The following is an 18,051-nucleotide window of genomic DNA, read 5'->3' as shown; positions in this document are numbered from 1 at the left end:
CATACTCCGCAAGCCACCTGACGGTGTGTGGCGGAGGTTCTCCCTTCTATTCCAGTCTCGTATTGTTCGTGGAAAGAAGGATTGTCGGTATGCCTCTGTGTGGGCTCTAATCTCTCTGATTTTATCCTTACGGTCTCTTCGCGAGATATACGTAGGAGGGAGCAATATACTGCTTGACTCCTCGGTGAAGGTATGTTCTCGAAAGTTCAACAAAAGCCCGTACCGAGCTACTGAGCGTCTCTCCTGCAGAGTCTTCCACTGGAGTTTATCTGTCATCTCCGTAACGCTTTCGCGATTACTAAATGATCCTGTAACGAAGCACGCTGCTCTCCGTTGGATCTTCTCTATCTCTTCTATCAACCCTATCTGATACGGATCCCACACTGCTGAGCAGTATTCAAGCAGTGGGCGAACAAGCTTACTGTAACCTACTTCTTTTGTTTTCGTACTGCATTTCCTTAGGATTCTTCCAATGAATCTCAGTCTGGCATCTGCTTTACCGACGATCAACTTTATATGGTCATTCCATTTTAAATCACTCCTAATGCCTACTCCCAGATAATTTATGGAATTAACTGCTTCCAGTTGCTGACCTGCTGTATTGTAGCTAACTGATAAGTGATCTTTCTTTCTATGTATTCGGAGCACATTACACTTGTCTACATTGAGATTCAATTGCTATTCCCTGCACCATGCGTCAATTCGCTGCAGATCCTCCTGTATTATTTCAGTACAATTTTCCATTGTTACAACCTCTCGATATACCACAGCATCATCCGCAAAAAGCCTACGTGAACTTCCGATGTCATCCACAAGGTCATTTATGTATAATGTGAATAGCAACGGTCCTACGACACTCCTCTGCGGCACACCTGAAATCACTCTTACTTCGGAAGACTTGTCTGTCGTGGCTTCAGCTTGCATGTGGTCTTGTCCTTAGGGCACGTTAGATCAGACTTGTCTTGAAGTGAAAATCGATGTAAGAGACTTCTCGCCGTTTCCCTACAGTAATCGTGGAAATGTACTCGCACCGCCAATGTGCACCAGGGGAATCGGTTTTGAGTACATTCCGTCAACGGTGGCAATTGTTTTTCGTTACTTCGCCTGACTTGGACACACTCAGTGGTCGGACAATGCTGTGTAACACGTAATTAATGCGTCACGCAGTATAACAGCAGAAAAGACGGGAATGCCTATTGAGAAGATGTGACCTCGAACTAAGTTCATAAATCGTCATTTTTATCTGTTTTCCGCTGCGAGTTATTCATCCAGTCGGCGTCGCTCCAAGAAATTATTCATATCGCATATTCGGAAGAACAGTAATTTCTACACCTATGACACTGTAAAAAGCGACCATACTATTCGTTTTCGAAGATGGTAGTTCAGAAGCGTATACAGTATCCAGCCACAAAAATCGTCTATCATCTTGTAAGCTGCCGGTGTACTTGAATTCTCAGGATATCAATGTAAGAAGTCCACTGTAAAATCTCTGTTTGAAATTCTCGCTTGTAACATTAAATTGTAACATGAAATTTTATTAAACGCTATCTGACTATATTTTAAGGATGATTTCAGAAGGGGAAGGCTTGCTTTCGCGAAACATGTAAACCTATGCGCATCAATGAACATGTGAATGAACTTTAATGATCAAATTTCATAATTTCATGATCCGACGTTTGAAATGTGTAAGTGCTTCATCTTATTGACAAGGACATGTGCAATGAGCACATACAGCTCAGGTTGTTATCTTAACACTTTTCCACAGAAAGCCTGAAAATATGTGGTACTAGAAGAAATACTGAATGGAGCAAGAGAAATGGACGGCTGCTACGAAGCTCTTGTTTCAATTTGCCTTAAAATTAAGATTATACAGAGAAGCTATAACTAATCATGCTCTTGAAGAAATAAATGCTGACTGTGAAAGCAACTAATACACTGTGTGATCAAAAGTATCCGTACACCTGGCTGAAAATGACGAGTTCGTGGCGCCCTCCATCGGTAATGCTGAAACTCAAAATGGTGTTGGCCCACCCTTAGCCTTGATGACAGATTTCACTCTCGCAGGAATACGGTCATTCAGGTGCTGGAAGGTTTCTTGGGTAATGGCAGCCCATTCTTCACGGAGTGCTCCACTGAGGAGAGGTTTCGATTTCAGTCGGTAAAGCCTGGCACGAAGTCGGCGTTCCAAAACATCCCAAAGGTGTTCTGTAGGATTCAGGTCAGGACTCTGTGCAGGCCAGTCCATTACAGGGACGTTATTGTCGTGTAACCATTCCGGTACAGATCATGCATCATGAACAGGTGTTCGATCGTGTTGAAAGATGCAACAGTGGGAAGGAAGAAGATGCTTAAAAGATCAGTGTAGGCCTGTGCTGCGATATTGCCACGCAAAACAACAAGGGGTGCAAACCCCCTCCATGAAAAACACCACCATGCCATAACACTACCATCTCCGAGTTTTACTGTTGGCACTACACAATCTGGCAGATGACGTTCACCGGGTATTCGCCATACCCAAATCCTGCCATCTAATCGCCGCATTTTATACCGTGATTCTTCACTCCACACAACGTTTTCCACTGTTCAATCGTCCAATGTTTACGCTCCCTACACCAATCCAGGCGTCGTTTGGCATTTACTGACGTGATGTGTGGCTTATGTGCAGCCGCTCGACCATGAAATCCAAGTTTTCTCACCTCCCGCCTGTCATAGTACTTGCAGTGGATCCTGATGCAGTCTGGAATTCCTGTGTGATGGTCTGGATAGATGTCTGCCAATTACACATTACGACCGTCTTCAACTGTCGGCGGTCTCTGTCAGTCAACAGATGAGGTCGGCCTGTACACTTTTGTGCTGTACGTGTCCCTTCACGTTTCCACTTCACTATCGTATCGGAAACAGTGGACATAGGGATGTTTAGGAGTGTGGAAAACTCGCGTACAGACGTGTGACAAAAGTGACACCCAATCACCTGACCGTGTTCGAAGTCCGTGCGTTCCGCAGAGCACCCGATTCTGCTCTCTCACGTTGTCTAATGACTACTGAGGTCTCTGATATGGAGTACCTGGCAGTTAGTGGCAGCACAATGCATCTAATATGAAAAAGTATGTTTTTGGGGGTGTCCAGATACTGTTGATCACATAGTGTATGAATAAACAGGTTTGGTGAAGGCATGTTATCGTAGCAGAAGCTCTACTGCGGCTCAGTTGCAAAGTGCACAAAAGCATAGCAAGTTATGCAGAATTAGTATATTTAAATTATCAGTTTAACAGCGGCAAGGAAACGTAAATAAACTCGGAGAGATCTTATTCGAGTTAATGATTATTTCAACTCAAAACACAAATCATAGCACAGAGAAGAATATAGCTATTTGTACATAAACCACGTGGCATTCATTGTCTCTAAATAGCAAGGAGTCTACCCGAAAATTCTTTAAGAATCCCACGAAAGTATCAAGGATAGTTAAACAAATGGGAATGTGCTTTATTAGCTCGCTTAAGATTTGGAAACGTGAGTCAAGACTGACCATCTCAAAACAGGAGTGACGTTAAATGGCTCAAATGGTTCAAATGGCTCTGAGCACTATGGGACTTAACTTCTGAGGTCATCAGTCCCCTAGAACTTAGAACTACTTAAACCTAACTAACCTAAGGACATCACACACATCCATGTCCGAGGCAGGATTCGAACCTGCGACCGTAGCGGTCGCGCGGTTCCAGACTGAAGCGCCTAGAACCGCTCGGTGACGTTAAATCATACCACTGATAATGGCTCGTTACAGACCTAACAATCGTTGCACTGACCTGACACGCTAAGCTCACAGTGTTAGCCTTCAACTCACGGTAACTTGTAGCTCGTAACAAGATTGTGCAGCAAGCAATCTGACGCAGGTTTGCACACTTGTCTTCTCGACTAAAAACGCCCCATCGCACGGCTGCTCACAAAAGAACCGCGCATGTAGTAAAACCAGCAAAGAAGTCTCCTCTCGTCAAGAACTCCCTTTGTCCCGTTCGATCTCTTTGTCCCGTCTGGGCGTTGTTCATGCGTCACCGGCAAGAGGGCACGCTGATCTCTCATTGGCGGAGACACTGCTCGCCAAAGAACTGGCCGAACACTCTCCTCATGCAAGACATCGATTTTACTCTTACAAGTTACTAGTGTGTTCACGAATTCTATGATGCTGAAAATAGTAATTAGCTGGAAGCTGATATTTTTGATGAGGAACTTTCAATCTACATAACCGTAAGATGAGAGTGAACGGCTGATTCTCCTGGTATGGTCATTTAATAAGATAAACAGCGATGAGTGAAAACATTTTAACAACCTTTTTAATAGTTGTTCATCCACGTTTGGAGTTCAGTACAGCAGCGATACTACATGGCATGTGTCGATGAGTCCTGGTAGTGGATGGCACCAGATGACTAGGCACCGGTCACCCAGTTCCCAGAAATTACCGACCGGTGGTTTGTGGACACCGGATTGGCACCACAGCTTCACAGATACGTTCCATCGAGTTCATATCAGGCGAATTTGGTGGCAAGACATCAGCGTAAATTCGCTGTCATGCTCGTGAAACCACTGTAGCACGTTTCTGGCCCTGTGACAAGGACAGTTAACCTGCTGAAAGTTCCATTACTGTTGGGGAAGAGGCCAAGCGTGAATGGATGCACGTGGCTAGCGGCAATGCTCATATGCTCCACAAATATCATGGTGGTTTTGATTAGAACCACAGGTTCCATTGCACCCCGCTGAATGCCACCCCTAGCGTAATACAGCTTCAGCCGATGTAGCACTGTGCACGTATCGAGCACCCATCTTTATGACAGGATATATGGACACGACCATAACAAGATGCATGATTCATCCGACAAAGCGACATGTTCCCATTCATCCACGGTCCAATATCGTTGGGCCCTTGCACACTGCAGTCGTAACTGAAGAAGTCTATGGGACAACATGTGAACACGTAGGGTGTCTGATGTGGAGTCCCTAGTTTAACAGATTGTGCTGAATGATGTGACCCAAAACACCTGTGCCTGTGGTAACCCTGTACTCTGTCATCAGACCTTCCACAGATCTCCATCTAGCCTGCTTTTCAGAGCTGGCAAGCCACCAAACTCTATGATGAGGGGTGAACGCCTTATCGCCTACTCGTGATTTCATCCAAAAATGTTCAAATGTGTGTGAAATCTTATGGGACTTAACTTCAAAAATGGTTCAAATGGCTCTGAGCACTATTGAACTCAACATCTTAGGTCATAAGTCCCCTAGAACTTAGAACTACTTAAACCTAACTAACCTAAGGACGTCACACACACCCATGCCCGAGGCAGGATTCGAACCTGCGACCGTAGCAGTCCCGCGGTTCCGGACTGCAGCGCCAGAACCGCACGGCCACCGCGGCCGGCGGGACTTAACTGCTAAGATCATCAGTCCCTAAGCTTACACACGACTTAACCTAAATTATCCTAAGGACAAACACATACATCCATGCCCGAGGGAGGACTCGAACCTCTGCCGGGACCAGCCGCACAGTCCATGACTGCAGCGCCTGAGACCGCTCGGCTAATCCCGCGCGGCGTGATTTCATCGTCCTCACACCACTTCCCATGGATGATCGCGACAAGAGCGTGTCAACACTCGACCAGCTTCGCCATTTGCGAGGTACTCGTTCTCCCACCCCGAGTTATAAATATCTGCCCTTAGTCAAAGTCGCTCAAGACAGTCGATTTTCCCACTTGCGAACCGCATTATCAGTAACAAAATTCCCCATCCTTGTACATCTGGATGGCTTTCATGGTTGGGGACTTCCCAGTTGCTTGATGATAGATAAGGCATGAACGTACATGGAAGGTGGAATGTGGATGTAGTGGCGCAACATTGTACCTGGATTGGTGATTAGCTGGTCGGCTTTGCTTGCTTTGACTGAGTTTTGTGATTAATGTACTTCATCCGAAGATTTTCCCCATTTGTGTCTGCTCTGCTTATGTAATGTCCTTGCGGTGTCACGTGGACGCTGCTTTACCAGGTGGCATTCAGTCTAGTGGTAGACAGTCGTCATAATGCATTGCTGATTTTCCTGGATCGCGATCTTTCGGTATTTTAATACAAGACTTCTTAGAGATGTTCAAAGCCTCCCATTGGAGATGGCTATCTCCATATACTAAACCATCTTGGGACAATACTTGCGAGATGTCTTTGGGTCTTATCTGCTCCAATAAGGTTTCCGAACTGACATTCAATACTCTAGAGTTACTAGAAAATGGGATTCCCTGCGTTTTGCTACAGCGTTTTGTCATTGGATTTTCCTATAAACGGCAGCTTTATTCACGATTCGCCTCGTTTGAGCATTGATACACTACCTGACAAAAAGAAACACGAATAAGGCATGGTCGCATGTTGGTATAAATTGATACACGTACGCACCATCGGCAGGTATTAAATAATTAGATTTGCAATTCTTTGTGACTGGTACAACGACCACCAGAGTGCATTACTGTTGTTCATGTTTAGTGTTGTTACCAGGCCTGGCAGAGTATGTAAAGGGCGTGAACAGCGGCAGATGTTGGACGGTCACAGTCAGGGATACAGAGATTCCGAGTACTTGTGTGAGGCAGCGTTATCAGAATTTGACGTAGATCGAAAGGGGCCTTATTGTGGATTTCCATTTGGTCGGCTTCCTGCAGTATACAGATCTGTGTGGCATTCGGATGAAACAGTGGCCCAGTTATGGAGTGCAAGAGAACCAAGGACTGGCATACACGTTTTTGAATCCTATTTAATCGTCAAATATGAGATGTCTAGGAAACCTGCTTTCTCGGATTGCTAGACTACATTCAAATGAATCGTATTAATAACAAAAGGAGTGAGAATTACAATACTTATTTTTGTGCTACACAGATTTGTCACAAACAAAGGGGGACCTACGAAATAAACAGGCTTCTTCAGCCTATACAGTTCCTAAGTGGCTGTTATATAAGTGGCTAATCTTGATGCTGCTGTCCAACTGGGCGAGACCAGTAGGGCGCCGCGCTTCTGCCCTCTTCACCTGCGGGCCGCTGTTGTTGGGTTGTCGTCCTGGAGAGGGCTCGGTCAGTGTGCGATTGGCTGACGTCGTCTCGCAGCCCGCTCTGCTCTACCATTCCCGCTATTGTATGATTATATGATAGCGGAACAAACACTGGTAGGAGTTACTTCTGTAAAATATCTGGGAGTATGTGTACGGAACGATTTGAAGTGGAATGATCATATAAAATTAATTGTTGCTAAGGCAGGTGCCAGGTTAAGATTCATTGGGAGAGTCCTTAGAAAATGTAGTCCATCAAGAAAGGAGGTGCCTTACAAAAGACTCGTTCGACCTATAATTGAGTATTGCTCATCAGTGTGGGATCCGTACCAGGTCGGTTTGACAGAGGAGATAGAGAAGATCCAAAGAAGAGCGGCGCGTTTCGTCACAGGGTCATTTGGTAAGCGTGATAGCGTTACGGAGATGTTTAGCATCACCAATTCTGTAGCTACTCCTGCCATTGTCAAAATTTGTTCACCGATTAACTTCAGTACCCTGCCAGAATCACAGGTTTAGTTATCCCGCGATTATTTTCCGGGTAGGCGTTATTACGTATTCGAACAACACGTTTTCCGCGTTACTTCCAGAATAGAACTTAAGCGGCTGCTGGTCGGGGACTGTACTGGCCCAAATGGCTCTGAGCACTACGGGACTTAACATCTGAGGTCATCAGTTCCCTAGACTTAGAACTACTTAAACCTAACCAACCTAAGGACATCACACACATCCATGCTCTAGGCAGGATTCGAAGCTGCGACCGTAGCGATCACGCGGTTCCAGACTGTAGCGCCTAGAACCCCTCGGCCACTAGAGCTGGGTGACCATATCGGTTGTATCCGATGTCATTTGGTACGAGCTGATGGTAGGGTTCTAATATGGTGCTGATCCCGAAAAGCCAAGAACGCATGTCATTAACAAGGCACTGTGCAAACTGGTGGTGGCTCCGTAATTCTGTGGGCTGTGTTTACATGGAATGGACTGAATCCTCTTGTCCAACTGAACCGATCGTTGAGTGGTAACGGTGACGTTCGGCTATTTGGCTATTTGCAGACAAACAACGACTGAATTTAATGGATAACGATATACCGTGTCGCCGGGTAGTAACTGTTCGTGATTGTTTTGGGAAACATTCTGGACAATTCGAGCGAATGATTTGGCTATCTGTGTAGGGTCGCCTAACCGCCAATTACCAGATCTACACCGGTACAGCGTTCCAAAGCGACTGCCGTGCTCTTCAAAGTCGGTGACTTCTGTTTTGTATGGCGAATATGTAATCATCAGCCATAATGGCTGACTGTACTACCACTTATGAAAACATACAATAATTAAACATGTCGGCAAGATCTGTTTCTGCCTCTTCGGGGAGCGTCACAGTCAACAGCTAAACCTGATTCGCTGCAAGTATTCGATAGTATGAGCAAACATGTTGCAGTAACCACGGATCGAAAGATGAGTCGTTTCGGAGGTAACTGCGAATGGTTGGTTAGAGCTGCCACTGGCAGTATGAAATATTAGCAGAGTTAGTGCAAATATATCTGAAATGTAAAGCGCCGGCCGGTGTGACCGAGCGCTTCTAGGCGCTTCATTCTGAACCGTGCGACCGCTACGGTCGCAGGTTCGAATCCTGCCTAGGGCATGGATGTATGTGATGTCCTTAGGTTAGTTAGGTTTAAGTAGTTCTAAGTTCTAGGGGACTCATGACCTCAGATATTAAGTCCTATAGTGCTGAGAACCATTTGAACCATTTGAAATGTACAGTGGTTAGAGAGTGTGATAAACATATAATGGAACACTAACACATTTTTCTGCTGGCGTAAGACGATATGAAACTTGCGTCATCATTAGAGAAGAACCTGATAAATATTTGGCCTCAAGGGTAACAGGCGCTGACAATTCTTTCCTTTGTTCAGAATAACATCTCTTTTATTGTTTTATTTTATCTACAAGTAGCAATAGACTCATGTTGGGACATCTTTCACTCTCATTAGATCTTCTTCATATCATAAATATGTGAGAAATTGACGTTCAAACATAATGCTGAGAGTATACTGGATCCATAGTGACAAAAGGAACGTGAATGGACAGCGAGGAACATTTTTAAAGGTGAAAACAGAAATTGGACGCAAGGAAACAACTCTGATCCACCATTTACACAGCAAAATGGCAATATATTTCTTTTTATATACGATATGCAGGGTGATACCGCGCTAATATTACAGATTTACAGGGATGATGGAGAGTGGTAATCGTATCAATAATTGTACCGAATTGAGGTAAGGGACCCTGGCCCGGAAGCGACCGAGCCTAAAGTTATAAGCGAAAAGCGCTGTGCTACATCTGACAGTCGACCACCTCTACTACACATCAAATGAATTCGCAGCTGCGAATAAGAACTACCATCAGATGTACAATGGAATGACGACAATGAAAATTTGTACCGTGTCGGGAATCGAATCGGGATCTCCCACTTATCGCGAGTGGTCGCCTTAACATTTGGGTATCCGGGCATGTCTCATGGCCAAACGCAAACTTCCATGTGTCATCAACCATGCTTGTGCGACATTACTCGGTACATCCATTATGTCTCTTCCCGTAGAGATCAGTCGTTGTACTTGAAAATGCTTGCCCGGTATAGCCAGAAAAATACGATATTGCAGTGCCTGTGATACTCTGGTTGCGATACAAAATTCCTGTGGACAATGAAAATTTGTCCCGGATGGAGACTCAAACCTGGATTTCCTGCTTATTGCGAGCGGTCGCCTTACCCTACAATATCTTATTTATCTGCCAATACCGGAAAGCGACTTTCAAGTACAACGTCTGACCTCTACGGGAGTATACATAATGGATGTACGAGTCCAGGTCACAGATGCATGATCGACGACATATGGAAGTTTGGATCTGGCCGTGGCTCGTGCACAGATAGCCAAATAAGCGGCATATCCGGGTTCGAGACCCGGTCCTTGTCGTCATTCCATTCTACAGCTGATGCGTAACGGCTGTGGTCGCCGCAGTCCCTGTTCCTTTCAGTATGCAAGCATCTCCAAAGGAACTTTGCGTCGTAATCAGAATAACAGGGGCACTGCAATATCGTATCTTCTACCGTAAGCTCTTTGATTTCCACATTTTTGAGAGGTGGTAGTATGGACGAGAACAAGGAAGGAAGTTGGGCTCCAAAGTGGATATATGATGATCTATGAGCAACAGATAGTCCATCTTCGCTAACGTGAAAAACATCTCTTCATCGAACAATTGCTCATAGCACTTAAGGTATGCGTTTCAGAGCCCATGTTTACTGGACAACTTTTTTCTCTTTTTGGTCCACACCACTTCCTCCTACAATACGGAAAGCAAAGAGCACGCAATAGAAGGGGTCCACGGTAAGAGATATCAAAACGATTTTCGCTTATAACATTCTACTCGGTCGTTTCCGGACCAAGGTCGCTCACCTCAAGTAGGAACATTAACCCCTCTATAACATCCAAGGCAGTTGTAATATCATCATGGAATTACCCTCACTACATATTTTTGGTTACAAGTGTGACAAAAGTTTTAGTAATTGTAAGAAAAATTACATGCAGGTGCAACGAAATAAGAAGACAGATACTGTAAATAAGGAAGTGACAAATAGGATGTCATGTACGTAAAAATCACAAATCGTGTTGTTAAACAGAAATGTCAGTGACCTCCGTTAAAAGGTTTTATCCCAATTGTGAATAGTGGAACTTCCTAGGTAAGAGTTCGGGCTCATTCTGCAAATGAAACTTAGTTAACGACTGTAGTAGGGAGAACAAAAACAGCAGCTCGGCCACAGAGTGTAGTTGCTCGACGACAGTGTGGCAGTTACGTGCGACTTCGACCTTGTCTGTCTCTGGCTGTCGGAGCTATTGACGAGGTGGCCGCCTCACTTAACCCTGTGACTCCCACAGTCAGCTTGCCATGTTTCTCTGCGGACCTCCATCTCTTGTCACTGCGCATCCACTGTACTGTGTCGAGTTTCCAGCCAAACATGAAGCTAAACGTTTTTCCAGCGCCTGCAGCGACAACAGCTTTCATCATTTGCACTATTCTGCAGTGCAAATACAGATTAAATGCAGGGGGTTTCAGAAAGGTTCATCCCATTTTACAAGACTATTTCTTCCACATTAATGAAGATGGACACATGGGGCAAATTTTAACTTGCGCATAGTAAGTGAAAGTTTGCCTTGGCGCCATTTGTCAGTTACTGGGTTCATAAGGATGCCGATAGTGGTCTCCCAGATGCGATTAGCTCGCCGCGCGGGATTAGCCGAGCGGTCTCAGGCGCTGCAGTCATGGACTGTGCGGCTGGTCCCGACGGAAGTTCGAGTCCTCCCTCGAGCGTGGGTGTCTGTGTGTTTGTCCTCAGGATAATTTAGGTTAAGTAGTGTGTAAGCTTAGGGACTGATGAGCTTAGCAGTTAAGTCCCATACGATTTCACACACATTTGAACATTTTTGTAATTAGCTCACGTGTTTTCCATCTCGCTCATTCCTTAACACATCTGCATCCGGGTTATATTGCGTTTCAACAGGTGAGTTTCAGTTAGAACTATGTGGCGTTGTTGTCGTAAAGAGTAGAGAAGACTGCACCTTCTAGAGCATAAGGAGTGTACGGATGTCGCGTTGCACCATTGCTTTCAACCCACTTTTGGTGCACGGCAACAGCAATACAGTAATTCCAGCCGTGCTTGCAAGAATTCGAGATGACTTTCACTATCGTCTGGATGTTTGTTACACATCAGCTCAAAAATGGCTCTGAGCACTATGGGACTCAACTGCTGTGGTCATCAGTCCCCTAGAACTTAGAACTACTTAAACCTAACTAACCTAAGGACATCACACACATTCATGCCCGAGGCAGGATTCGAACCTGCGACCGTAGCAGTCGCACGGTTCCGGAACACATCAGCTGAATGGCGTATTGAACATTACTATGGAAGCTATGAGGGCGTGCTGAAAAGTAAACCTCCGATTTTTTAAATCAGAAGCTCTTAAAGAGTTCTAAATAAAGTAAACTTTACTAACCGTATTCGACTGTATGCATCATAAGTATGCAGTGACTCACAAAAGTATTCGGCCACCAGTGTTACGTTTTATTTTACTTCATTATATACAGGCATCACATCTTACAGCAGTAGTCTCGGCACAAAATGATATAGGACTATATAATAAATAACAGAGCAGCATGTTCTTATTATCAAACTTAAACACATAAACAATCATACATAAAGAAACATTCCCACTATCACAGCCACATATGTTTTCGGATTGGAAGTATAACAATCACAACCTTGCACATTTTAATACCTTGTATGCAGTCCTTTTCGCTTAATCACTTGTTCCAAGCGGTTAGGGATGCTGTGAACGAGCTTTTGCGTGTAATCAGGACCTATTTGCCGCCATTCTTCCAGTAGTTGTTCCTTTAAAGCTTGTTTTGATGTCACTGGCGTTTGTCGTACTTTTCACTTCAATTCACTCCAAAGATTTTCTATTGGGTTCAAGTCTGGACTCCGAGGAGCGGTATCCAAAATCTTAGGGCAACTATACAGCGTCCTTAGTCTCACAATACCCGCTTTATGCTTCGGATCATTGTCTCGATACAATTTGAACGTCCTCGAAAGCCCGAAACTTGTAGCACTTTGCGGTAAGTTCTCTTTTAGGATGTTCAGATACTGATTCTTGTCCATTGTATCGTCAATGAATGATAATTCGCCTACCCCAGATAACGATATGGAACCCCAAATCATGACACCTCCACCACCGTATTTAACTGTGGGTTGTTGATGCTTCGACCAAAATTCTTCACGTGGTTTTCTCCAAGTCATAGGTGTTCCGTTTGATGAGAACATCTGCACTTGACATTCATCGACAAAAATTACTTCGTCCCACGAACTGACACTTTTATTTACGTGCTGCTTCGCGAAGTCGTTTCTTTCTATTCCTCTCATTTATCGAAGACTTCTTCTTGCTTAGTCGACCATTACACCTCCCTCGTCTGACAATTCGTCGGACTGTTTCAGGGTGCACCGCCTTCCCATATTCCTGCTGCACCGCGGCAGCAATTTTAGTTGTCGACAACCTTGGATGTGTTTTAATTTTTTTTGTATTACTCCGGTTTCCTTTCTTCTAATCAGCTTCTTTGGTCGCCCTGTTTTTGGTTTATCTTCAATTATATCTTCTCTGTTGAATCTTCGTGTAATGTCACCTACAGTACTCTTACTCATTTGTAACAATGCGGCAATCTGTCTTTTGGAACGTCCTTTAGCGTGATAACAAGTTGTCTCTTTCCAAATGACGTATTGTTTCCTTTCCGCCCCATCGTACTGTGCACCATGTGTTTTAACAACAGGGAAACGCAGCACAGAATGAGCCTGCTCGGTCTACAGCCAGCACCACCGCAGCCTATAAGGCATATGCCCGAATAATAAAGTGACTGCATGTTGTGGTGTCTTATAGTACAAATATGCCCAATGGGGCACTGTTAAGTGGGGCGTTCCATAAGGGTCGGTGCTGGGGCCACTGCTGTTTCTTATTTACATAAATGGTAGCCTTCCAGTATAACAGGTGATTCAAAAATATTTCTGTTTGTTGATGACACCAGCTTGGTAGTGAAGGGTCTTGTGTGTAATATTGAAACGGTAACAGATAATGTAGTTCATGAAATAAGTTCGTGGCTTGTGGAAAAAAATTTGATGCTAAATCACAGTAAGACTCAGTTTTTACAGTTTCTAACTCACAATTCAACAAGAACCGATATTTTGATCAGACAGAATGGGCATATTATAAGCGAGACGGAACAGTTCAAGTTCCTAGGCGTTCGGATAGATAGTAAGCTGTTGTGGAAAGCCCAAGTTCAGGATCTTGTTCAGAAACTAAATGCTGCTTTATTTACCATTGGAACAGTATCTGAAATAAGTGACAGTTCAGCACGAAAAGTAGTCTACTTCGCATATTTTGATACGCTTATGTCATATGGTATTATTTTTTGGGCTAATTCTTCCGATTCAAAAAGCGTATTTTTGGCTCAAAAACGGGCTGTTCGAGCTATATGCGGTGTAAGTTCGAGAACCTCTTGTCGACCCCTATTCAATAGTCTGGGAATTCTGACATTGCTCTCACAGTATATATTTTCTGTAATGTCGTTTGTTGTTAGCAATATTAGCTTATTCCCAAGAGTTAGTAGCTTTCATTCAGTTAATACTAGGCTGAAATCAAATCTGCATGTGGAATGCACTTCCTCGACTCTTGTGCAGAAAAGAGTGCACTATTCTGCTGCATCCATTTTCAGTAAGCTACCACAAGAACTCAAAAATCTTAGCAGTAGCCCAAACGCTTTTAAGTCTAAACTGAAGAGTTTCCTCATGGCTCACTCCTTCTATTCTGTCGAGGAGCTCCTGGAAGAGCTGAAAAATTAAGCAAATTCCCGTGTTACATTGCTGATTTTCTTTGTTTAAAGTTACGAATTGTCGCCTGAATACGTTTCTTGTATTTCATTTTATCTGTTTCTACTATCGTGTTATAATTTCATGTATTGGCTCGTTCCATGAACATGAAGACTTCTCCTTAATTTGGACCCACGGAACAATAAATAAATAAATAAAAATATACTTTGCACGTAGTTTATATTATACAGCGACCTGCTTGTGGTACATTGTCAGACGGCAATTGCTTCTCGTGGGCCTCAAATGTTCGAAGATAACTTCACATTTCAAGAACAATGAGGGTGGTCGAATACTTTAGTGATGCACTGTATTTTTGCAGCTCTCTGCCGCTAGAGGCCTCTGAACTGTAGCGAGTAACAGGCGGTGTGTAACGTAACTACGCCGGTGCGTGAGGAACAGCGTGCTGTAATCGGATTCCTAATTCGGAGAGTTGGTCCACACATGGGACACCTCTCCTTCAGCAAGACAATGCCTGATCACTCGAGAGCGCTGCGACATCTACGACAGGCCGACACCTTGGTTTGTCATCGGTCATTCTCCGTAGAGTCCCGATTTGACCCCATCACATTTTCATCTGTTTACAAAACGTAAAGAACACCTTCGAGGATTCGATAGTGATGTAGCGGTGCAAGCAGAGGTGTGGCTCCGTCTACAAAGTCAAAGATTCTACAGTGACGGTATCAACAAACTGTCCTCTCGTTCGGAGAAATGTGTTCGTCGCCAGGGTGACTGTATTCAGAAATAATTATACAGGCATGAAGAATAGAGATGTAGAATGTTAATAACATTTGTTTTATTTAGAAAGCTTTAAGAGTTTTGAAATTAAAAATCAGGAAGCCTTACTTTTCAGCACTTCCTCGTAGCTGAAGACTTTTGTCCTAAACGCAGTTGTAAAAAAAGTTACGTAATTTTTCAAAGTCGCATTGAGTATTGTCAATACGTAATTTACGTATGTGCGCAAGAGGTCGTCTTCCAATTGAAGGCTCTTGTATTACTTTATATTAAAAAACTAGAAACCCGCCTCGATTGCGAAAAAAGCACCTAGTATTAACCTAGGTTTCGGCGTAGATAACTACACCTTCTCCAGAACAATAAAACCCACAAGTGCCTAAGAAGACCTTTGTCAATGATTAAAAGAACACCATAGCTATACATTTGTAAACGAAAAAAAGGAAAACACAAACAGTACTTACGTACAAAGTCAAACCACTACTTAACTTTATGGCGTGTCATGGCCCATCGAACATAGGCCGGTGTGGGGTGGAGTGTACGCCATTTAGTTAAGTAATGGTTTTGACTTTGTACATATGTACTGTTTGTGTTTTCCTTTTTTCGCAATCGAGGCGGGTTTCTAGTTTTTAATATATTAACCAACGATTGCTGACGCGCTGCGATGTTGAAGGTTCTTGTATTACTCTCTTGAAGATCTGATTTGGAGGTGTTCTAATGATGTGCTCTATCCTCTGCGATCTCTTGGCTTCTCTTGCTAGAGGCCGGCTGTAATTCGTGTAGATTCCACAGGTCCATGTACCTTAATCAAACCCGTGCACGACACATGGAATTCTTTGGCAATGGGTGGCTCTGATGGAACGTAAGTCGTAGATCAATCAAATAGTAATATATAATTTAAAAAGTGAAGCTCATCCGGTTACGAAATTATATGGGATTGTAAATGAAAGCAATTTCATTACAAAAGTTCTGCTGTTTCAATAAATGAATAAAAATATGACTGTAAGATGTAACTCCCGAGAACGTAGAATGAATAATCGACTAACGTAAAAGAAACTAATACCTTGGTAAAGACAGGAACGTAGTGCAACATGAGAGGACGATGTCTAACAAATCAGCTTTGCAAGTACAAACTCGCGGTCCCTGCTCAGTGTTTGCCTTATTACGCCCAAAGGAAAGTTAGCTGGACACATGCATTCTACGTTGGAGGTTGAATCCTGAATGAGTCCTCAAAGTTTCCATTAAACTATAAGCTTCGCAACAGTTACACGGTCCCAAAATCGTGCTTGTAAATGATCTCCGACTCCGCTCACCCGCTCGCCTAAGCTTACATAACGTCACCAAACTTTCCAAGTTGTAGAGCTGAAAACTGTGTGTTCCATGATCTGCTACTAATTGCTGCTGGTGGGGAAGTAGTCTTTACTCGCAGCCTGCCATGGAAGAAGCACTTGTTCGCAGGCAGTTGGAGAAGAAGTCATTTCTCGTTATCCTCTGGCGAATAAGTGATTCCAGCTCGCTGACTGTTTCAAGTCTCGCTTCTAAATCCGCACGATTTTCTTTGTGACAGTGAGATGGCTTTAAAAAATTCAAAACAATGATATGGTACTAAATAAATCATTTCCGAGTTGATCTTTAGAAGGCCGCAGCTCTCACCTGTTCTGACTGACGTCCCGTCTCTGCAGTTGAGTTTTCTCGCCAGCACTGGGCTCCGCTTGGGAGTTTCTGGAAACTAGTGTTTGGTTACTCCTCTCTGCTAAATGATTGCTGTTACCCAGTAAGCCATCCAGTTGCAAATTTTCGACATGTGGGTGACCTGTCCCCGGTAGACGAGCAGGGCTTCTTAATTTTTTAAACACTGCAAGATGACTACCGTACCACGCCACTCTCTTCTTGGGCGGATTTTCCGTCACGGTAAAAATTTTTTATAGTAACAGTTGTGATCCATTGCACCGATTTACTGAGCCTGTAAGTCGGTCCAGACCCCAACGTTCACCCGCTGTCTTATAAGATTTTGATAGGAAGGTGGTCGGACCACACGTAGCATGAATTAGTGTACTAAGTAACCCGCTATGTGACCAGCAGCAAGAGGGTCGGAAACCGTGGACAGTGCCCCTGCTCAGACGACTCAGTGCTCGGTTGCATTGGGAGGCCCACCTCCTGGTCCCTAGCTTGAAAGTATGCTCGTCCCTGAAATCCTTACGGGACCTCACCCTCTCCGTTCACAACCGAAAGAATTACATACAACTTCGACGAGCAAACAGAGAGCGACGTAAGATATTAATTCACGTTACAATCCCCACAATGACCGAGTGACCGAGGTTCCTTGGTAAAGACCATTCATCAGCTAACATCAATCGAACTGCAACCAAATGATTTTTAAGGAAAATGTGAAAGTGAAACATGAGACACATCAGTCTAGCAATAGACTGTCACGCATCATAACGTTTGGTACCGTATCTCATATTTTGTGTAAATTATACACCTCATTATTATGTGGTATTGTATTGTCCCTAGATGGGCTCTTTCCAATGGCTCCAAGAATTTCCATTAAGATTTTGCGTTCAAATATCCTTAATTTGCGGTGTGGGTAAATATCTCTGTCGGTAGAGTACTTGTTCGTTATTGACGAAGGTCCCAGGTTCTAGTCCAAATCCGGAAGGCAGTTTTGATCTGCCAGTATGTTCCATCCTAACGGTACTTCTTTTCTTTTTGAGGAAGTCCAGGTGTCAAATTCTGTTCAAAATGGCTCTGAGCACTATGCGACCTAACTTCTGAGGTCATCAGTCGCCTAGAA

At 43.9% G+C, this 18,051-nt stretch overlaps 1 protein-coding gene across 1 annotated transcript in view; it reads left to right on the top strand.

Moving 5' to 3' along the window:
* Nucleotides 1-18,051, top strand: part of LOC126199039 (protein white-like) — a 311,297-nt gene that overhangs the window by 14,293 nt on the left and 278,953 nt on the right. The window lies entirely within an intron of this gene.

Source organism: Schistocerca nitens, chromosome 8 (assembly GCF_023898315.1).
Source record: "Schistocerca nitens isolate TAMUIC-IGC-003100 chromosome 8, iqSchNite1.1, whole genome shotgun sequence".
In the NCBI taxonomy this organism is placed as follows: domain Eukaryota; kingdom Metazoa; phylum Arthropoda; class Insecta; order Orthoptera; family Acrididae; genus Schistocerca; species Schistocerca nitens.
This window is presented reverse-complemented; position numbering and strand designations above follow the sequence as displayed.